Source organism: Protopterus annectens, chromosome 10.part0, assembly GCF_019279795.1.
Source record: "Protopterus annectens isolate FY-2018-M chromosome 10.part0, PAN1.0, whole genome shotgun sequence".
In the NCBI taxonomy this organism is placed as follows: domain Eukaryota; kingdom Metazoa; phylum Chordata; order Ceratodontiformes; family Protopteridae; genus Protopterus; species Protopterus annectens.
In genome coordinates, this window is record NC_056744.1 from 1,412,610,813 (window position 1) to 1,412,628,312 (window position 17,500).

Here is a 17,500-nt window from a genome sequence, read left to right on the forward strand (position 1 = left end):
GAAAACTCAGCTAAATCTGCAACTGAAAGGATGACATTGCAGATAGAAGTAGCATAAATGAAGAGCCTTTCTGGGTAGCTGGGCTCACTATCTGCCATACAGTGAGGAATCTGGCAACCCAAGAGGACCGCAGAGAGTGCAGCCACTGCTGTTCTGTGTCAAGAAGGATCAGCTGAGGTACTGTGAGCACTTTGTGAGAGTACCCGCTGGGTAACACCCTTGGGAGGTATATCGGGCATAAGGCCCCTGGGAGGAGGCCTTGAAGCAAACCCAACACAACACAGAAGTCACTAAATAATGACAGACATTTAAGTTTCAGGCTTCATACTATTCTGAAAAATGCATGTGAGTGCATAAGCCTGTTCTATCAAAAGGCAATACTTATCAACTGTTCATTTTTTGGGCTTTTTTCTCCCCATTATTTTTGGCTTTGTCCAGATTTCATGGGCTAAGAGGTTGAAAGGTATGACTAAAACGAGGCACAGCCTAATTCCAAAGCCTGTAAACACATGTTGAACACCTGTTCACACGACTACATTTAAACAGTATGAGCACTACCTTTTGTGTATCCTGGGTATTGGGGTCATGAGGCAGGTTGTGGTAAATGTGTGAACCACTTTGTGTCATATCTGCATGAAATGTAAAAAAGAAGTGAAAATTAATTTTGTTTTAGCTGTGTTCAGTGTGCTGCCAGAAAAAGCACTGGTGAGATATTCTTTTTCTGGAGGACATAAATGCCAAAATTTCCTGTAAGTAAACTTCTAACCAAAATATTTGCTATCACTTGAAGTAATGCAGGAATGCAAGGATGTGGTTTGTTGGTACAGAGACATGCGGCTTGACTGAAAAATATGCTTAGAGTAGGTTCAAAGAGATATTTGAAACAGTCTTGGAACTAGGTAGTTAAATGGGTCTATGCTCTTTTACCCTTTCTTAAAATATTTTTGGCTTCTGGAAGCTAGACTCTATATAGTACCAGGTCTCTCAGCTTATAGAGTTTTTGAAACTTTGGAAAAAACATTTCACTATTAAAAAAAAAAAAAACCTAGCTATCATCCAAGCTGAATACTGATTTCAAGCTGGAATGATAAACTCTTGCTTGCTGTTGACTTCATAGGTTCACAGGTTTAGTGACCAAGATCAGGGGCTATTGAACTTTGAGGAGTGTGATACTCCCATCCCATAACTGGATTTATGAGTGCCTGCATAGTCATTCAGTTCCTTCTTGAAGGTAGGAATTGATAAGTTGATTTTAATTAAGAGGGGTAGTTTATCTGGGAGTCTTTGAGACATGCTGTGTATGCCAGGCATAGGTATACTTTAAGATGTCAGTACGATACATGGGGGGAGTTTCTGTGCTACTTGGTTACAGGACAAGTATTAAATGACTTTGATTCCCTTTGTGCCCTCTCTAGTTGCACCTTATGACATGAATAGGTTACAGAACAGGGCGCAGTACTCTGTAATTGGTCTGATACAAGCTGTACACAGGAGAACATGACCTCCCTGGCATGGCTCTCAATTCCCCAGAGGATCAGGTGCACAATTCTACATGCTTTGTGGTAGGTAGCATGTTCAGTGGTATCAAACAAATGATTGTTTACAAGGATTACAAAAGTTGTTACTGTTTTGTCAATGTTTATTTGCTGCCAATCACTAGCATATAAAATAAGCATGGGGAGTTGTGCCAAATATCACAATATTGTATTTTTGACATTGAAAGCAATCTTCTTTCTACTACACCAGTCTAGTGTAAGCTTAAGTAATTTCTGAGTTTAATTTGTATGCTGACTGCAGTACTAAGGATGTTGTCTACTTAGCAGTCTGTGACATATGTCAATACTATTATGTTGGGAAGACTAATTGTTGTCTTAAAGATTGGATTAGAGAACATCTTTATAGTATTAATAGAGGTGATGTTAGGAATGCATTAGGTGATATGCATGTGATTAAGTTTTTGGCTCTTGAGTTATATTATGTTAATGTAAGAGGAGGTGACACAAGCACTCACACAGAGTGCCTAGAGACTAAATAGATAATGTTGCTGCAAACAACTAGGGGTAGAGGACTGAACAAGCTTATCCCTTTAACACATGCTTTGAAGTCACTGGGACTAAGGCATTAAATTCTTATTGATGTTTTACTAGATTTGACGAAGCACCCAGAGTAGGTGCGAAAGCACTCATCTTTCTTCTTCTTTTATCATTTTTATTTAGTTTTTGTATTTAATTTTTTGTTTATTAAAGAAGTTCTACACTGATGCCAATTGGCTGGTTCTTTATCTGTTTCAACAATAAATAAATAAATAATTTCCCTGTCAGCCTTATACTTGTCATTTTAGAATTACCCATTTTAAAACCTCAAACATCTTATTAGCTCTGTCTTGTTTGCCAACCAAATGCGGTTTTCATTTCTGTATTCAGCACTTTCCAAAGCACTGCAGACCAATGACTCTTTCAACTCCTATTCTGCTTTGTGCTCACCCACCACTCCTGCTGCTTCCATCATTCCCTGCCATCCTGTGCAGCCAGCTTCACCACACAAACAGGAAAAGTTCTCATCTGCTTCACAACTCTGACCCAAGATTTCCATTTCACTACTCATATCATTGATGGGTTGTACCTCGCAAATTGTTTTCATCAGTTGCTGCAATATCTTTCATAACAAATAAGTCATATGTGATATGCACTATGTTCCCAGCATCTACAACTGCAATGCCACTTATTTTCAGGTAGACCTCCTTCTGAACTCCTGCTCTGTTTGCTATCATGTCCTTTGTTATCACAACAATGAAATCTGTCCATGTAATGAATGAGGAAATTCTTGCACTGTCTGGCTAAGTTTCCCATTGTCGGTATAAATACAACATTAGTCTCCTGTGAGGAAATGGGCATACTATCAGCAGGACCTCAGCTGTCAACAAAAGGAAATGAATGTGAGGAAGAGAACGATGCACCTGAGGGAAAGGGGCCAGAGAGCAAGAAAGCAGGAAGGAAGGAACGAACGACAGGAACAAACCTACAAAGTTGCCATGTATAATCGATTGCAACTGCAAAGTTGCACTAAATTTCACTCTAGCACAGACTCAAGAGGAAGGGTAACATCAGTGCTTCTGCATTTATTTATTTATTTGTTTCCAGTTTGTTGACTGGGAAAGTTCACTAGGCCAAGCAGAGCCCATTTTCAGTGGAGGCCCAGGGAGAAAAGCCCCAAAAGCAGTTAACAGAATATAACACAAGTAAAGTATGGAATATACAGTATACAAAAGCATAAATATACAGTTTAAAATACAAATACAAAATCAGGGAGTATATGTTTAAAAAACACAAATGTTAAAATATAAAGTCAAAAGTAATACAGAAAATATAATTAAAAGTACAAGTCATAAAGTGTTTATACAAGTTTAGTGTTTGTTCTAACAATAATGTTAATGATCACAGGTGATAACAGATGAGATTGAAGGGAGGTTTGAAAAAGACGACAGTGTAATTTAGGAGGGAAGGGAGCAGGAACAGTCCCAGTCTGAGGTAAGGTAAGAAGGGAGGAGAGATTTGAAATTAGAGTGGTTGTGAATACAGTGGAGGGAAGGTGTGTGAGAATTCCATAGTTTACTAAGGAGTGTGATAGAGGTAATTGGCCAGGCAGGTGAAGGAGTTTATAGATTTTAAGGAGGTTTTGGTTTTGAGATCTAAGAGTACAACTGGGGAGGTAAGGAGTTAAAATAAATGAAAGACAGGGGTAGATGGAAGGTTGGAATATGAGTTTGTGAGCAGTGGCGAGTTGTATGAATTTCAGGAAATTAGGAAGCTCAAGCCAGTTTAGGGAGTAGAGGGAATGGTAGTGATGGGTAGAGTATTTGGACCATGTAGCAAATTTACAGACTTTGTTATAGTAGGCTTCCAGTTTGTCTTTTAGGCTAAGCTGGAGATGAGTAAGTAGAGGGGCACCATACATAAGAGAGGGGAGCAGGTAGGAGGAGGCTAGAGTACGTGTAGTGGAAGTGGTTAGGTAGCGATTTTGTCTGTACAGCAGACCTATTTTTTGGTGGTTTTTTTTTTAATTATTTTGGATGCGGATATTGAATTTTAAATGTTCATCAGTGGTGACTCAGAGTAGTTTGGTGTGAGGTGCAATATCGATTAGAGTGTTATTGTGGCTTTTTATTTTAAAGGCACTTTTGTCTATGATGAAATTTCTCGAAGGAGAGAATATCATGATTTTTGTTTACTTAGCATTGAGAGCGAGATGGTTGTTTACCATCCATGTTTTGGTACTGGAGAAGGCTGTTTGGGTTTTTTGAAGGAGTTCAGAGAGAGTTTTCTGTACAGATGATTGTGGAATCATCAGCATACTGGATCAATGTAGCATTATCTATGGATTTCTGAAAGTTATTAATGAAAATATGGAAAAGTAAGGGGCCCAAAATACAGCCTTGGGGACGCCAAAGGGAATGTTGAGAATGGATGAAGGGGAATTTTTCCATTTAACAGCTTGTTGTCTATTGGCGAGATAACTTGTAAACCAGGCTATGGAGGAAGGAGAGAAATTGAGGGAGGAATGTTGAGATAAGAATAGAGGATGTGAGTCAGTGTCAAAGGCTTTGGAGAGATCTGAGTAAAGGGTGGATACGATTTTCCCAAAGTCACGAGCACAATTAATGGTGTCAAGGAAGGACAGAAGAGCAGTGCTAGTGCTGTGGCCTGGCCTGGAACCATGTTGTGTTGGGGTAAGAAGATGATTGTGTGTTAGGTATGGCAAGAGTTGGTGATGAATGCACTTTTTAAGGATTTTAGAAAGAGGTGAGAGAATAGCTATAGGATGGAAGTTAGTAGTGTCTGTGTTACTGACGCCTTTGTGGAGAGAGGTGACAAAAGCTTTCTTCCAGAGTGAGGGGACATAGGCTTCTTGGATGGACCTGTTGATAAGAATGAAAATGGGGAGGGCAATGCTGTCTGCAGCCATCTTAAGGAAGGATGGAGGCAGATTATCAGGCGCATAGGAGCAAGGCTTTAGTTTAAGGAGGAGATTTGTTATGCTGCTCGTGGAGATAGGTTTAAGACTGAAAGGTGGGGTGTTAGAGGGAAAAGCAGTGGATGGGGGACTATGAGAGGGTGAGAAGTTGGGAAGGTTTGTGGTTAGTTTGGCTATGCAGTCAACAAAAAAGGTGTTGAAATTAGATACAATTTCATGGTCTGGGGAGTTTGGGTTAGGGTATGGATTGTCTTTTCTACCAGGGTTTCGAAGGGAGGAAATGCAATTCCAGAACTTTTTGGAGTTAGAATTATGTTCTTATTGGAGTTTAGAGTAATAAGTCTTACGATCTTTAATTATTAGCTTCTTCACTGAGTTGCGGAGTTGTTTGAATTCAATTAGAAAGTTTGTTAGCTTATTACCAGCATAGTATTCAGCAACACTTACCCCTTGATCTGAGACAACCCCCAAAGATCTGATGAATCAGGGTTGTAGTTTCAGGCTGAAGATCTAGCATGAAATAATCCAGACTGCTAAGGAAAATATTAAGAGAGAAAGATATGATATATACAGTTAAATTAATTTCATTTAAAAAAATGCAGGAGAATTCAACAGCCATTGTTAATTCATTAAAACAGTACTGTGTTGATTTCTCATACAATCTAACATGGCAACATCTAGGATAATGCTCTATTATAGACAATCAAAAGTATCATAATGGCAAATCCCCAGCTAAATTGATGTGATAAAACCATGCATCTAGTTGGCATGTCATCAAAAATTTACATCCTTGGCATGTCAAAAGACCTTCTAAAAATCATCTAACTCTGCAATACTTTGCTACTCACTAAAAACTAAAGTAAAGGTTCATGGACTACACAAACATACAACAGTCACAGTGACACACACACACACACACACACACACACACACACACACACACACACACACACACACACACACACACACACACATACACACACAAATGGAAAACAATGTCTCACACACATGCTCACAAACCCACAGATACACACACACACACACACACACACACACACACACACACACACACACACACACACACACACACACACACACACACACACACACACACACACACACACAGACACACACACACACACACACACACACACACACACACACACACACACACACACACATGCACATATACAACACCCAGGCCTACCTAGAACAACCTCTTAAACCAAGTCTACACTTAGATGAAAATAAAATAAAAATAAAATAAAAAGTAATAAAAGTCATGAACCACATCTCTGTTCATATCAGTGTATGCAAAGTGGGAGATAAAAAAGCCAGATGAGGCTAAGTGGGAATAATGGTTGGACTGCAAAGAGGCTAAAAGAGCAGTTGCAATAGCAAGGAACAAGGCATCAGGGAACTTCTGCCAGTTTCTGAGAAGTGACTCTATAGATAGGTTCATAGGTTCATACTAGGCTATCTGCCCAAGGGCATTTATAAGCCTAGCCCATAGTTATGCGCCACCCTTTAGTTTGAATAAAAACTATGCCTATCATTTTGCTGTGCCTCTGTCAAGCAGTGACACTGAAGTAATCCCTGGGGTATATCTGCGATCTCCCATCCATTGGTCAAGATTCCTCTTGAACAAGGCCAGAGAGGTGCTCTGCCTCATATGTACCGGGATTTTGTTCCACAGCATAGGGAGTCTCTGGGTGATGAATCTGTCCCTCCAGCACGTTCTATTTATAACCGTGTCAAGGTTTAAGTCTCCCGCCCTTGTGGTTCTGAGGGATCTAGATTTTTTGAGGTGAAGCATATTCATCATATCTGGGTTTGACATGGCCTTATATGTCAGGCACAGGTCACCTCTGAGCAAGCGGTATGAGACTGAATAGAGCTGGAGTTCTTTCAGTCGGGCAGCATAAGACATATTTTTGAGACCCTTTATCCTTTTGGTGAGGAACTTTTGGGGCCTTTCAAGCTGCAGCAGGTGTCTGGTCAGATACATTCGAACGGGCATTGTACTCAATCATAGGTCTAATGAGTGATGAGTACAGGGGCGATGACCTCCCTTGATCTAGATGTGAATCCTTCATGATCAGGTGGGCGATATAGAAGGTTTTCCTAACTACTTTAGCAACATGAGTGTCAAACGAAAGGCTACTGTCAACCTGGGTCCCCAGATCCCTGATGACTTTTTCTGTGCTCACTGGATTGCCACCTATATGGTAGCTAGGGGTAACCTTGTTTTTCCCGAAGGGTATGACTATGCATTTTTTGGCGTTTAACTTCAGGCTATGGCTCTGGCACCAGTTATCCATTTCTGTGAGGCCCTTCTGGAGGATATCTGTGTCAGATGTGTTTTCGACTATGGCGCCCAGTTTGCAGTCATCTGCAAACTTTGTCAGCCATAACCCTCCTGTGTTTGCTTGTACTTCAGAAAAGTAGATGCCGAACTTTGTCAGCCATAACCCTCCTGTGTTTGCTTGTACTTCAGAAAAGTAGATGCCGAACAAGAGTGGACCCAGGACTGAGCCCTGTGGGACACCACTTGTGACAGGCTTTGAGTCTGACATGGCTCCAGCAACTCTGACCCTGTGGGTTCTGTCACTTAGCCAGTTTGCAACCCATCTTGTGATGTATGGGTTTACATTCAAGCTGATGAGTTTTTCGATGATACCTGAGTGGGGTATTGTGTCGAAGGCCTTTGCCAGGTCGAGGTAGGCTGTATGGACTGCCTTTCCCTCATCAATGGCCTTGGTGACTGTCTCGAAAAAGTCAACCAAGTTTAAGAGGCAGGATCTGCCTTTGACAAAGCCAAACTGGGTTGGATACAAAGTCTGCAAGTTCCCTATGTCTTTATTTATGAGTTCCATTATGATCCTCTCCATGGCTTTGCAGATAAGGCTTGTCAAGCTAATGGGGTGGTAATTTCCAGGGTCTGTGGAGGCACTGCCCTTATGAAGTGGGACCACAGTCGCCGTGCGCCACTCCTTGGGTATGTATCCTGAGGTGAGGCTAAGATTAAACAGCTGTCCTAACTGTGGGTTTAATTCCTCGTTGAGCTCGTGAAGCACACAGCCGGGGACACCATCCGGTCCCATGGATGCTGTGTTTTTTGCCTTAGTGAGGGCAGTTCTCACCTGGGCGTTGGAGATGTTTGGGGGGCTACAATCCTCTGGAATAGATATCTCTCCTTTGGGGGAAGGAGAAGTTTGCACTGAACCTGTCAGCCAGTATGTTGGCAATGTGTGTAGGTTCAGTAATTTTCACATCATTTTGATGCCACAAATAAAGTCTATCAGCTTGCGAGGCAAAGACAGGCATCAAACTCCTTAATGGATACTAGTAATAACATGGTGACTAGCCCACAGAGCAACAAAGGCAAATGGAAGGAGTGCATCCAGCAGCTTCTGAATAATGAAAGACTCAAAGCTGCACTGCCACAGACACAGCCGACAACGAAAGAGGAAGAAAACCCTACCCCAGAAGAAGAAGTAAGAACATAAAAAAGTTAAGGAAAACAGCATGCTCAGATGAGGTCATGGCAGAAATTATCGAGATATTGGGTGACTCACAGGAGAAATGGCTCCTCAGGTTACTCAGAGTAGTACAGAGAGAAGGGTATGTGTCAGATGACTGTAGAATAAGCATCCAGTGCCAGAATGAAGGGGACAGTCACAACTGTGGGCATATCCAACTCCTTTCACATTGCATGGATGTACTGGAGGGGGTGACTGGTAAACAAATATACAGAGGGAGGAAGAAAGTAAGATGGGAGATGAGCACTTTGGATTCAGATCAGGATGCAGCACAACACGTTTGCAGTGAGACTGACAGTGGAGAAGAACTAGAAATGAGAAAAGAGACTGAATGGGCATTCCTAGACTTGGAGAAAGCCTTTGACAAGGTATTAATAAAGTTGATCTGGGCAGTCGTGAGATTGTTCAAAGTCCCAGAAACATTGGTGGAATTAGTGCAGGCTATGTACAAGGACTCAAATACACAAGTATGAAAATTGTTCAGACTCACTGAGGGATTCCCAATGGGAGTGGGTGTTCACCAGGGCTCAGTTCTCAGCCCACTGCTGTTCATACTGGTGATGGCCTACATTAGCAAACAGGCTGCAGGGTGCAGATCAACAAAGCTGCTGTATGCAGAATATGTAGCACTGCAAGCAGGCTCTGAACAAGAACTTCAGCAAATGACAAGGAAATGGAATACAAAACTGAAGGCACATGCAAGTAAACTGAGTACTGATAAGACAGACAATTGTAATGGCAAAAAAATGGGTGAAATCAGACGAAGCTTAAAACTGAGATAGAAAGGAAAATGATGGATAAAGTTAACACCTGCAAGTATCTGAGAGAACTGGTTGAGGAGAAGGGAAGTCTGACTGAGAAGATCCAAACTAGAATAAGAGGAGTTATTGCTAACTGACACAAAGTAACAGGGGTGTGACAGAAGAATGTCAAAGAATTTAAAATGTAGGGTGAACAAAACAGGGGAAGACCACTTCTAGTGTGTGGTACAAAAACCTGGGCAGTTGAGGAAGCTTGAGGTGATGGAGATAAAGTGCCTAAGACTGGTGGTAGGATGCACACTGTGGGATAAATGAAGAAATGCCATCAGAACAGAAGCCAAAATAGCTCCAATTGCAGAGAAGGCTGAAGAGAACAGATTATGGCATTTCAGGCAAAGATTTATTTTATTTATTATTTATTTATTTCCAGTTTGATTACCGGGGAAGTCCACTGGGCCCAAAGAGCCCATTTTCAGTGGAGGCCCAGGGAGAAAAGCTCCATAACACAGACTACAGTAATGTTACAAGTCTAGGAAAGTTTAAGTTAAAAGAACAAGTTACAAATATATGATTTCAATACAAATCATGCACAACTTAGCTCATTGTGAAAGATCATATGGATTATACTGTACAGATTCATTTAGACATACAGTCATTCATTTAAAGTAAGAAACTACTTACAATATTTACATAGCTGAAATCATTTGGGAAATAGCTATGGGAGGATATAATAAGTTATAAAGAGCTTAGGAACATGGAAGGAAATCCTCCCAGGGGCATTTACTTAAAGAGAATTAGGTAGGGTGAAAGCAGATACATTTCCATTTGGAGGACAGGTATGTGAATAGCTGGATTTTGAAATTATCTGTGTTTGGCGTTGTCCTTAGTGCAGAATGGAGTGAATTCCATTTCTTGCCTAGGGAGAAAGAAAGGAGAAGTTGGCCTGTAGGTCGTTTAGGTTTGTGGAACATAATTAAGTTTTGGTGTTCAGCTCTGAGAGTTCTATTAGGGATGTAGGGGGGAAGGATGTTTGTTAGAGCAAGGCATTTTGTTGGGTGAAATATGAGTCTGTGTACAGTGGTAAGTTGGAAGTAGTCTAGGAAATTTGTGAATTCTAGCCAATTCAGAGATTGGAGGGTAAGACAGTGATGGGTGGAATTTTTGGCTTTGGTGGCAAATTTGGAGATTTTGTTATGACAGTTTTCAAGTTTAGAGGTGATGGAAGAGGTCAGGTTAGTTAGAAGAGGGGCTCCATAGAGTAGGGAAGGAAGAAGGTAAGTAGTGACCAAAGTAAGCCTAGTAGAGGTGGACAGGAAGCGATTGTTCCTGTATAGCATTCCTGACTTTTGGTAGGTTTTCTTTATATTTTGCTGAATGTGGATATCAAACTTGAGGTGCTCGTCTATAGTAACACCGAGAAGTTTGTTGAAGGGAACCACTTTGATAGGAGAGTTGGTTTGGCTAAGGACTTGAAAGGAACTTTTGTCATATGAGAAAGTTTTTGAGGGTGGGAATAATAGTATTTTAGATTTGTTTGCATTGAGATAGAGGTGATTTTGTTGCATCCAGGTCTCAGTAGTTGAGAAGGCAGTTTGGGTTTTAGTTAGTGGTTTACGGAGATTAGAGGCAAAGCAGACTAAAGTTGAGTCATCTGCATATTGAATGACTTTGGCATCAGGAATAGCAGAGTGAAAATTATTGATAAAGATATAAAACAGCATAGGTCCGAGGATGGACCCCTGTGGTACACCGGTTGGGGTGGGTAAGAAAGGAGAGGTGGCTTTTTTCATTTCACAGCCTGAGCTCTATCTGACAGGTACCTTGAGAACCAGGATAGAGTGTTTTGGGAGAGATTTAGGTTTGAGACATGACAGAGAAGGTGCTTATTGGAAACAGTACTGAATGGCTTAGCGAGATCTAGAACTGTAGATACTAAGTGTCCAAAATATCGGGCTCGATTGACCATTTCTAACCAGGAGAGTAGTGTGGTTATAGTGCCATGCCCTGGCTGGAAGCCATGTTGGGTAGGGGGAAGAAGTTGGTTTTGGGTCAGAAAAGGCATAAGTTGTAAGTGGATGCATTTTTCTAGGATTTTGGAGATGATGATTTAGTAAAGAAGATTTATAAAGAAGATTTGGGAGATTCAGGTAGAAAGCAATAGAAAATGAGGATGTGCAGCAAACAGATGAATGAATTGTGTGAAAGAAGTAACAGTCTGACTGTTGAAGAAGGTAACAGAATGGCACTAAATCCAGAAAGGTAGGTGACAGTTGATTCAACACATAAGCCAATGTAGAAAATGGGGGAAAAGGGGACTGATGAGGATGATGAAGAAAATAACTTCAGACACCAGATGAAAAATTTCATACGTCCCCAAAACACCTCACAAATAAACCATCATTAAAGAAATGAGCACTGTTATTATTAAAGCAAAACAATATACGACTAACAAATCCTAATACAACTCACTCCACTAATAAAATGTATCAAAAACTAACTTACACCCAAGAAAAAACTGCAAAATGATTAAGGCATACCTCAGAACAATAGTTTATTTATTTATTTATTTATTTACATTTGTTGACCCTGAGTGTCCGACTGGACGTAGGTCCATTTTCAGCAGAGGCCTGGGGAGAAAAGCTCCGCAGTTAAAATAAACAGACAGTAGTTAAATTGGATTACATAGCGATTAACAATTTGATTAACATAGCAATTAATTACAAACATATTTACAGATGAAGAACATATTGCATCAGTAGACAACTAGAATCTTTACCTGCTAAGTACATAACAGACATTAACAAATGTTACAATAAGAAGTTCTTGCTGTATTATAAGTACTAGGCTTATGAGCATCTGAGCTTGCTATAATCAAGGTAGTTAGTGGGGTGGAAAGAAAAGTAGTGGTTGGATGGGGTGGATGATATTAGAGTGGGAGTCGCAAGGGCATAGCTAGCATGTTTTTAGGTGTGCTTTTAATAAAGTTTTAAAGTGGGTGCATGATGGTACAGAGGTAATTGTGGGTGGGAGGGAGTTTCATAATTTGGCTATGGTGCAAGAGAATAGTGCTTCACCAGCAGAGTTATTGGCTTTAGTGATCTGCAAGTGATTTTTGCTGCTGGATCTTAGTGTTCTGGTGGTGCGATAGGGTTGAAGTAGATTCTGGAGGGATGGGACATTTAGTGGATGGTTTACTAGTTTGTGGGTGAGTGAGAGTTGATACCATTGAAGGAGGTGAGGGAGTTCAAGCCAGCCCAGTTCAGCAAGTGAGAGACAGTGGTGACTACGGTAGGATGCCCCTGTGATGAATTTGGCGATTTTGTTGTAGCAGGTCTCTAGCTTGTTTAGATCGCATTGCCTTAGGTTGGTATATATTGGAGAGGCATAAAGTAGGGTGGAGATAAGGTGGGAATTTGCTATTGAAATCTTTGCTGCTTTTGAAATCTTTCATTCTTAAAACCCATAGAATCTACCTAAAGTCCATTTCAAAAAACAACTTATAAAATTACTGCAGCCCATTCAAATTAATGGGAAGAAGTAATTTAAACAAACAAAAAGGGACAATATTTAATGAAACATGGATGTCTGGATTGTGAAAAAATTATAGGGTGACATATAAGAGTGGAGGGAGATGCACACAGGTGGATTATATCCTATGCAGGAGGGCCAGTTTGAAGGAGATTTGAGACTGTAAGTGTAGTTAGGCAGCATAGAATGGTGGTCACTAGAGTGATGTTGGTGATCAAGAACAGGAGGAGGAGTGTGAGGGCAGCACCAAGGATCAAATGGTGGAAATTGAAAAAGGGTGATTGTGAGGTGGAGTTCAGAGAAGAGTTAAGACAGGCACTGAGTGGCTGTGAAGAGTTACCAAACAGCTGGGTAACTACAGCAGTGCTAGTAAGGGAGACTGCTAGAAAGGTGCTTGGTGTTACATCTGGACAGAGGAAGGAGACCTGGTGGTGGAATGAGGAAGTACAGGGGAGTATACAGAAAAAAGAGGTTGGTGAAGAAGAAGTGGGATTATCACAGAGATGAAGAAAGTAGACAGAACTATAAGGAGATGAGGTGCATGGCAAAGAGAAAGGTGGCAAAGGCTAAGGATAAGGCATATGAAGAGTTGTATGAAAGGTTGAACACTAAGGAGGGAGAAAAGGACTTGTGCCAAATGGCTAGACAGAGGGACCAAGCTAGGAAAGATGTGAAGCAGGTAAGGGTGATAAAGGATAATGAGGGAAATGTACTCACAAGTGAGGAGAGTGCGTTGGACAGATGGAAAGAGTACTTTGAGGGGGTGATGAATGAAGAGATTGGGAGTGAGAGAAGGTTGGATGATGTAGGGATAGTGAATCATGAAGTACAGTGGATTAGCAAGGAGGAAGTAAGGATAGCTATGAAGAGAATGAAGAATGGAAAGGCTGTTGGCCCAGATGACATACCAGTGGAAGCGTGGAGGTGTTTAGGAGAAATGGCAGTGGAATTTTTAACCAGATTGTTTAATGAAATCTTGGAAAGTGAGAGTATGCCTGAGGAGTGGAGAAAAAGTGTTTTGGTACCGATTTTTAAGGATAAGGGTGATGTGCAGAGCTGTAGTAACTACAGAGGGATTAAATTGATCAGTCACAGCATGAAGTTATGGGAAAGAGTAGTGGAAGCTAGGTTAAGAAGGGAGGTGATGATTGGTGATCAGCAGTATGGTTTCATGCCAGGAAAGAGCACTACAGATGTGATGTTTGCTCTGAGAGTGTTGATGGAGAAGTACAGAGAAGGTCAGAAGGAGTTGCATTGTGTCTTGTGGACTTAAGAAAGCATATGACAGGGTGCCTAGAGAGGAGTTGTGGTATTGTATGAGGAAGTTGGGAGTGGCAAAAAAGCATGTAAGAATGGTACAGGTTATGTACAAGGGTAGTGTGACAGCGGTGAGATCTGTAGTGGCAGTGACAGATGCGTTTAAGGTGGAGGTGGGATTACATCAAGGATCAGCTCTGAGCCCTTTCTTATTTGCAATGGTGATGGACAAGTTGACAGACGAGATCAGACAGCAGTCCCCATGGACTATGATGCTTGCAGATGACATTGTGATCTGTAGTCAGAGTAGGGAACAGGTGGAGGAGACCCTGGAGAGGTGGAGATATGCTCTAGAGAGAAGAGGAATGAAGGTCAGCAGGGCTAAGACAGAATATATGTGTGTGAATGAGAGGGAGGATAGAGGAATGGTGGTGGTGAGCGAGTTAAATGAAGTGGTGGTGAGTGTACCTAAGGGTGACAGAGTGGTGATTGGAGCAGATTTTAATGGACATTTTGATGAGGGGAACAGAGGGGACAAGGAGGTGAAGGGTAGGTATGGTGTTAAGGAGAGGAATACAGAAGTCAGATGGGAGTGGATTTTGTGAAAAGGATGGACATGACTGTGTAGAATTACTTTTTTTAAGAAGAGGGAGGAGCATAGGGTGATGTACAAGAGTGAAGAAGATGCATGCAGGTGGATTATATCCTATGCAGGAGGGCCAGTCTGAAGGAGATTGGCTACTGCAAAGTGTTGACAGGGGAAAGGGTAGTTAGCAGCATAGGATGGTGGTCTGTAGGATGACGCTAACGATCAAGACAAAGAGGAGGAGAGTGAGGGCAGTGCCAAGGATCAAATGGTGGAAGTTGAAAAAGATAACAATAAGGTGGAGTTCAGGGAAGAGGTTTGTGAAGAAGAAGTGGGATTGTCAGAGAGATGAAGAAAGTAGACAGGAGTACAAGGAGATGAGTCATATGGTGAAGAGAGAGGTGGCAAAGGCTAAGGATAAGGTTCATGGTGAGTTGTATGAAAGGTTGTACACTAAGGAGGGAGAAAAGGACCTGTACCGATTGGCTAGACAGAGGGACCAAGCTGGGAAAGATGTGCAGCAGGCTAAGGTGATAAAGGACAAAAACAGAACCATACTCACAAGTGAGGAGAGTGTGTTGAGCAGATGGAAAGAGTACTTTGAGGGGCTGATGAATGAAGAGAATGAGAGAGAGAGAGAGAGAGAGAGAAGGTTCGATGATGTGGGAATAGTGAATCAGGAAGTGCAACAGATTAACAAGAGGAAATAAGGACAACTATGAAGAGGATGAAGAATGGAAAGGCTGTTGATCCAGATGACATACCTGTGGAAGCATGGAGGTATTTAGGGGAGATGGCAGTGTTGTTTTTAACCAGATTGTTTAACGGAATCTTGGAAAGAGAGAGGATGCCTGGGGAGTGGAGAAGAAGTGTATTGGTACCATTTTTTTAAGAATAAAGGTGATGTGCAGAGCTGTAGTAACTACAGAGTGGCAAAATTGATCAGCCACAGCATGAATTTATGGAAAAGAGTAGTGGAAACTAGGTTAAGAAGGGAGGTGGTGATTAGTGAATAGCAGTACTGTTTCATGCCAGGAAAGAGCACTATTGATGTAATATTTGCTACAAGAGTGTTGATGGAGAAGTATAGAGAAGGTCAGAAGGAGTTGCACTGTGTTTTTGTGGACTTAGAGGAAACATATGACAGAGTGCCTAGAGAGGTGTTGTGGTATTGTATGAGGAATTCTGGAGTGGCAGAGATGTATGTAAGAGTGGTACAAGATATGTACGAGGGTAGTGTGACAGTGGTGAGGTCTGCGGTGGGAGTGACAGATGCATTTATGGTGGAGGTGGCATTACATCAAGAATCAGCTCTGAGCCCTTTCATATTTGCAATGGTAATGGACAGGTTGACAGACAAGATCAGATACAGGAGTCCCTGTGGACTATGATGTTTGTGGATGACGTGATTTGTAGTGAGAGTAGGGAACAGGTAGAGGAGGCCATGGAGAAGTGTAGATATGCTCCAGTGAGAACAGGAATGAAGGTCAGCAGGACTAAAACAAAATATATGTGTGTGAATGAGAGGGAGGACAGAGGAATGGTGAGGATACAGGGAGCAGAGTTGGCAAAGGTAGATGAGTTTAAATATTTGGGATCAACAGTTCAGAGTAATGGTGAGTGTTGAAGAGAGGTGAAGAAGAGAGTGCAGTCAGGGTGAAGTGGGTGGAGAAGGGTGTCAGGAGTGACTTGTGACAGATGGGTACCAGTAAGAGTGAAAGGGAAGGTCTACAAGATGGTAGCAAGACCAGCTATGTTATATAGGTTGGAGACAGTGGCACTGATGAAAAGACAGGAGTCAGAGTTAGAGGTGGCAGAGTTAAAGGTGTTAAAAATTGCATTGGGTGTGATAAGGATGAACAGGATTAGAAATGAGTATGTTAGAAGGTCATCTCAGGTTGGATGATTTGGAGACAACGCCAGAGAGGTGAGATTGCACTGGTTTGGACATGTGCTGAGGAGGGATGCTGGTTATAATAAAAGAAGGATGCTAAGAATGGAGCTGCCAGGTAAGAGGAAAAGAGGAAGGCCTAAGATAAGCGAGGACATGCAGGTGGTTGGTGTGACAGATCAATGTAGAGAACAGATGATCTGCTGTGGTGACCCTTAACGGGAGAATCCAAAAGAAAAAGAAGAAGAAGATTCATAGATTGTGATTCATATATTGTTACTAGGCTGATGACCTGGGGAGCCTTTTTAAGTTTAGCTAAGTTTTCCCAAAAGAATAATGATGTACAGTATCCGAACAGGACAATGATGACCAGGCATTTATAAACTGCCTCTGTCCAGAAGGGACATGGGTGCCAGGCCTGGCGTAAATTTCTTACTCCCCATCCACTGGTCTAGGCTGTGCTTAAACTGGTTACTAGACAAACTCAGCTTCACATGGATGGGAAGCCTGTTCCATAAGATGGGCAGTCTCTGGGACATTCATCTTTCTGTCCGGCATGTTCTGTTTAAGTCACAGACAAAATTCAAGTCACTAGACCTTGTATTTCTGGTACTCTTTGACTTATGAATATGTAGGAGAAGCATAAGTGTGGAGTTTGTAGATACTTTGTAAACCAGGCATAGATCATGCCTCAGCAATCTATAGGTGAAAGAGAAGAAGGAAAGGTCTTTAAGGTGCTCTGTATAAGGCATGTTTGTTATGACTTGTATTCTTTTTGCAAGGAACCTCTGAGGTCACTCTAATTGCTGCATATGTCAAAGGGAGCATTGCACTCTATGATTGGTCTGATAAGGGCAGAGTACAGTGGGATAATGACCTATTTGAACCTAGATGCCGTGCCTTTACTTATAAGATGCACATCGTAAAATTATTTCCTTACCACTATGGCCACATTGTAAGGCTA